This window comes from Somniosus microcephalus, unplaced genomic scaffold, assembly GCF_052327205.1.
Source record: "Somniosus microcephalus isolate GS21.2 unplaced genomic scaffold, FLI_Smic_1.0 unresolved_chr1, whole genome shotgun sequence".
Taxonomy (NCBI): Eukaryota; Metazoa; Chordata; class Chondrichthyes; order Squaliformes; family Somniosidae; genus Somniosus; species Somniosus microcephalus.
The window spans coordinates 22,822,784-22,828,783 of NW_028225179.1; the positions used below are offsets into that span (position 1 = coordinate 22,822,784).

General features: G+C 45.3%; 1 non-coding gene across 1 annotated transcript; it reads right to left on the bottom strand.

The window, feature by feature from the left end:
• Nucleotides 1-5,612: 5,612 nt before the first annotated feature.
• On the bottom strand, nt 5,613-5,702 carry trnap-cgg (transfer RNA proline (anticodon CGG)). Its single transcript is given in 2 exon segments — nt 5,613-5,648; nt 5,667-5,702. It is a non-coding gene; the product is annotated as a tRNA-Pro (tRNA).
• Nucleotides 5,703-6,000: the final 298 nt, after the last annotated feature.

The window sequence follows — 6,000 nt, forward strand, 5'->3', positions numbered from 1 at the left end:
TAGCGGGACCAGAGGCAAATGGTTAGGGAGCAGAAACATAAATTTCTCCTTTAGGAGGCAATGTAATTTCAAAAATATTTATCAACCTTAATGACGAGATTTTCTGTTTTAGTGTCTTTGGTTGAGATATAAATAATGGGCGAGATATCCTCGTTCTTTTCGGCATACTCTCATGGGATCGGACGGCCCGGTTTAACGTCTTACTAGAAAGACAGAGGCACCAACAGTGCAGCACTTCCTCAGTACTGCACTGGAGTGTCAGCCTGGATTATGTGCTCAGGTCTCTGGAGTGGTGCTTGACTTTGCTGCCGCTGAGCCACGGCTGACACCTACACTCAGTTCATTTGGCTGGAGAGAAATGACGGAGATAAAGGGAAAAATTTTAATGGAGTAAACCTTCAATTTGTCGTCCAACAGAAAAGCGGATATCATAATCGGCCGCCTGTTATAGAAACAGTCCGATTTATGTTGCCATCGATTTCATAAGCATTGAAAATCAGGCCAGTCTATAATGGAATGAGTCGTGGTCAGTTGTTAATCACTCTGGGTCTATTTAAAACGGGAGTGCTCACAATCTCGGATCATTCTGTGTCTGTTTAAAATGGCAGAGCTCACAGCCCCTGTGGTGTATGTGCCTTTAAGAGCAATTATGGTGTTTGTGCCTTTAAGAGCCCCAGGTGTGCGTAATGCCGGTAATTGCCACTTGGGCTATATAAGCCTGTGTATTGTGTATATCCTTTAGAAACACCCCCCCCCAGACTTGCTTAGTAAATACCTGTGAACCAACTCCTGTCTTCAGTGTCTTTATCTACACACGGACACTACAATGGTGACGAAGTGGAAACGGACTTACCTGCAATTCGGCAGCACCTCAAGGACATCGATTCCTCCAGCGTCCAGAAGACTCAAGGAAGTAAGAGAAACTGTGGTTTCACCAGCTGGCCAAGCTGGTGACAGGTACTGTGCTAATCCTTCCTGGGCGTCCGGCTGGAGTTCCAGCGGCGGGCTCTACAGCTGAGACAGGCAGCGAAAGCGGAGGCAAGCAATAACGGACTGGGAGGGTGCACTCGCGAGACGGCCGGCGCGGCAAGCAGGTCAGCGTTTAGACCTCCGTCGGGAACGAGTCTCCAACAGTGAATAAACGGAAACCACAGTAAAACAGCGTTGTTATCGGTAGCAGCGGCGGGAAAGCGCGGGAAGCGCCATATCGTTGCTACAGAGAGAAAAAAAAAGCGCGGGAAGCGCCATATCTTTTCTGAAATGCCTAAATCTGGTAATATTGAGGCTTTTGATGGCGAAATAGAAGATTGGACCACATAACTGGAAAAAGTAGAGGTTTATTGCACTGCAAATGGAATAACAGATGAAAAAAAAGCTTCAGTACTTCTGAACTTAATGGGCGCGAAGACATACAGGCTGTTACGAAATTTAATCACTCCAGCCAAACCAAAGGACAAGACTTTTAAAGAAATTGTTGATACCCTGCAGGAGCATTTAAACCCAACACCGCTGCTGATAGCGGAACGATTCAAGTTCTTCAAGAGAAATCAACACAAAAATGAAAGTAATGCTGATTACCTAACCGAATTAAGAAAGCTATCAAAGTACTGCCAATTCGGAGCAGGACTATCAGATTATCTTCGAGGCAAATTCGTTTGCGGTCTCTTAAGTGAAGGAACACAAAAAAGGCTGCTTTCTGAAAAAGATTTAACATTGGACAAAGCTTCCAGTATGGCTGTATCATATGAAGCAGCAGCAAAAGGAGCTGCAGAGATACAACAAGAGACACAGGACTTCGGCACCCATAAAATGACACAGGAGTTCGGAAGATGTTATCGCTGCGGCAGATCCACCCATAACCAGAGGGACTGCTGGTTCAAGGGCAAAGCATGCAGGCAATGTGGTAAGATTGGACACATTGCACGGGTATGCCAATCTGGACAAAAAAGATCCACTGACAGAAAACAAAAAATCAATAAAGAAAAGTACAGGAAGGTACAAATGATGACGGACAATAGCTCCGAAGACCAGAATAGCGATAGCGACTCCAGAAACAAGAGACTAAGTTGTCTCAAATTACATAATGTACTTGCCAAAGAGGATTACCAAACCATTTGGGTTACCCTCACAATAGCAGGGTCCCCAGTTAAAATGGAGCTAGATACAGGATCAGCTCTAACCGTAATAAATCGATGAGATTACGAGAGGATATTTTTGCATATACCTCTAAAAGACACATCCATTATCTTAAAAACATATACGGGGCAGAAAGTCTACCCCAAAGGAAAAATTAGGGTGCCTGTGGTATACAACGGCAAAGAAATACAAAAGTTGTATTTATACATTCTACAAGATGGTGGTCCACCGTTGTTGGGACGTGAATGGATAAGGAAGATACGTTTAGACTGGCACTCCATTCAGGCACTGACGGTGACCAGTAAGGAAAAAAACAATGATGACATCATACCTGAACGATTAAAAGACATCTTGGCCAACGCCAAAGAAGTGTTTCAAGAGAAACTAGGAACCTTGAAAGGCATCACCGCCTCAATAAAAGTGGAAGATACAGCAATTCCAAAATTTTATAAGGCAAGACCGGTGCCATAAGCAATACGTCCGGCAGTCGAGGCAGAGCTGAAGAATTTGGAAAAGGCAGGCGTATTATCCAGAATAGATTGGAGCGAATGGGCAACACCCATCGTTCCAGTCATGAAAAAAACATTGAAAAATAACTCTGAGGAACAGAAAAAAATTCGCATCTGTGGGGGCTTTAAGGTGACTGTAAACCCGGTCCTTCACACGGTACAGTATCCTCTTCCGAGGATAGAAGATATTTTCGCCTCACTATCCGGAGGGAAACGTTTCAGAAAAATTGACTTGGCACAGGCATATCTACAGATGGAGGTTGAGGAGACCGCTAAAAAATATCTCACAATAAACACACACAAAGGCCTGTACCAGTACAATCGACTGGTTTTTGGAATAGCATCAGCTCCAGCTATCTGGCAAAGAGCTATGGAGCAAGTCCTGCAAGGGATTCCGGGGACTCAATGCTACCTAGACGACATCCTTATAACAGGAGAAAACGACAACGAGCACCTTGCCAATTTGGAGCAGGTGCTCACTAGGCTGAAAGAACGGGGCCTACGAGCAAATCGCCCCAAGTGCGAATTTTTCCAAAATCAGATATCATATTGTGGCCACATAATTAATAAGGAAGGGTTGCATAAGTCACCTGAAAAAATTGAAGCAGTTATAAAAGCCCCAGCACCTGAAAATGTTTCACAATTAAGGTCATTCCTGGGATTAATAAATTACTATCATAAATTTTTACCGAACTTATCAACTATTCTATACCCTCTTAATGATCTTCTACAGACAGGAGTGATTTGGAAATGGAACGAAGACTGTAAACGTGCCTTCCATAAATGTAAAGACTTAATCACATCCGAGAAAATTTTGGCTCATTGCAACACATCACTACCAATCAGATTGGCGTGCGATGCATCCCCTTATGGCACAGGAGCGGTATTGTCCCATAGATTCCCTGATGGCTCGGAACGGCCGATAGCTTTTGCGTCACGCTCATTGAACTCAGCTGAGCGTAACTATGCCCAGATGGACAGGGAAGCACTCAGCCTGGTATGGGGAGTGAAGAAATTCAACCATTACCTACACGGACAAAAATTTACCTTGCTGACTGACCATCGACCCCTCATCTCCATATTCAACCATAAAAAAGGTGTCCCCATTATGACGGCACAAAGACTACAGAGGTGGTCCCTTTTCTAGGGGCACACCAATACAACATTGAATACAAAGGGTCAAAACAGCATGGGAATGCTGACGGTTTATCACGCCTACCGTTGCCAACGATAGAAGAGGCACCTACAGTAGACCCAGTAGAGATATTCCACTCTACCATCTTGGAATGTCTACCGGTGACAAATTCTGCCATTGAAAGGGAGACAAGAAATGACCCTACTCTCTCACGGGTCTACGATTTATCAGTGAAGGGATGGCCAGCACATGGCGAACCACTGTTGCCAGCATTCTCGCAAAGAAGAGTACAGCTGTCAGTGTGCCGAGGAACCTTGATGTGTGGATCCAGAGTGGTGATTCCACCCAAACTCCAGGATAAAGCGCTAAACGAGCTTCACGAGGGGCATCTGGGTGGAGTGAAAATGAAGAACCTAGCTAGGGCGTTTGTATGGTGGCCAGGTATCGATGGAGACATCGAAGACATGACCAAGAGCTGCCTAGGATGCCAGAAGGTCCAAAATGCTCTGCCACAGGCCCCTCTACATCCATGGGAGTGGCCCTCATCTCCCTGGCAAAGGGTGCACATCGACTTTGCTGGTCCATTTATGGACTCAATGTTCTTAATCGCAGTTGATGCACACTCCAAGTGGCCGGAGGTAATAAAGATGTCCTCCACCACCACGGAAAAAACCATCACAGTATTAAGGACCTTATTTGCCAGGAATAGGCTGCCGGAGCAGATTTGTTCTGATAATGGACCGCAATTTGTGTCCGAAGAATTCAGAAAGTCTTAAAGAACAATGGGGTAAAGCACTACACGTCCGCCCCATACCATCCCGCCACCAATGGATTGGCTGAAAGGTTTGTCCAGACCTTCAACAAGGCCATCAAGGCCATGGGTAATGAAGACATAAAACTTCAGCACAAGGTGGATAACTTCTTATTTGCATATAGGAACGCAACGCATATGGTTACTAACCAAACTCCCGCCATGATGTTCTACAATAGAAACCTAAGATGCCGGCTGAATTTGGTCAAGCCCAACATCCGAAGGGACGTGGAGAACCGGCAGTTTCAGGGAATGAATGAAAGGCCAACTAGGGCCTTCCAGATAGGCTAACCGGTTTTGGCCCGGGACTACCGTACCGAGAAATGGCAGCCTGGAACTATCTGCACACGATTAGGACCACTGATGTATACCGTGGACATCGGAGGCAGCATAATAAGGCGCCATGCTGACCAAATCATCAAGTCATCCGAAAAGGGACAACCTACACCACCACTCTATACATCTAACGATGAAGTAGAAATACCCATATCTACCTCCGATCAGGTGATACTGGAGCCCGATGAACCCGACACTGGCCTTCAAGCCGAATCAGCCTTGCCAGAAGAACCTACGACACCACCAGAAACTACTAAACCCCCGAGGCATTATCCGGACCGAGTCAGGAAGCCTCCTGAGAGACTAACTTATAATTAATTAATACAGCAATGTATATTATTTTGCATATAACATGTAATTACTTAAAATATGATGTACTAGTTAGCTGGAAGGGGAGGAATTGTGGTGTATGTGCCTTTAAGAGCAATTATGGTATATGTGCCTCTAAGAGCCCCAGGTGTGCATAATGCCAGTAATTGCCACTTGGGCTATATAAGCCTGTGTATTGTGTATATCCTTTAGAACCCCCCCCCAGACTTGCTTAGTAAATACCTATGTACCAACTCCTGTCTTCTGTGTCTTTATCTACACACGGACACTGCAGCCCCGGATCATTCCGTTTATTTTTGAAGAAGAGCGATTTCAGTTTTCATGACCAAGGTGTTGAGTTTAACTAAATGCGGCGGGGCTCGTCTGGGATTTGAACCCGGGACCTCTCGCATTTTAAGCCACAGAAATTTCCGAAGCGAGAATCATACCCCTAGACCAACGAGCCGCCGATGCTTTGCTGCAAGTTGCATTGTGATTCCCTGCGCTGGTACAAACCCAGCTCACAGAAATCCTGTTCATTCAGTTAAAATGTTTATCTTTTCCTCAATCCGCTTCTTTTTGCGAGCAGTTTCCTTGAATCTGCTCACAATTCTCCCCATAAAAAAAGGCTCAACACTATCGGCGGCCGCGTGGCATAATGGATAAGGCGTCTGAATTCGGTTGCGAGTTTTTCACTTATCAGAAAATTGCAGGTTCGAGTTCTGCCGCGGTCGTTTAATTAACTGGGCGGCACTTTTTCTGTT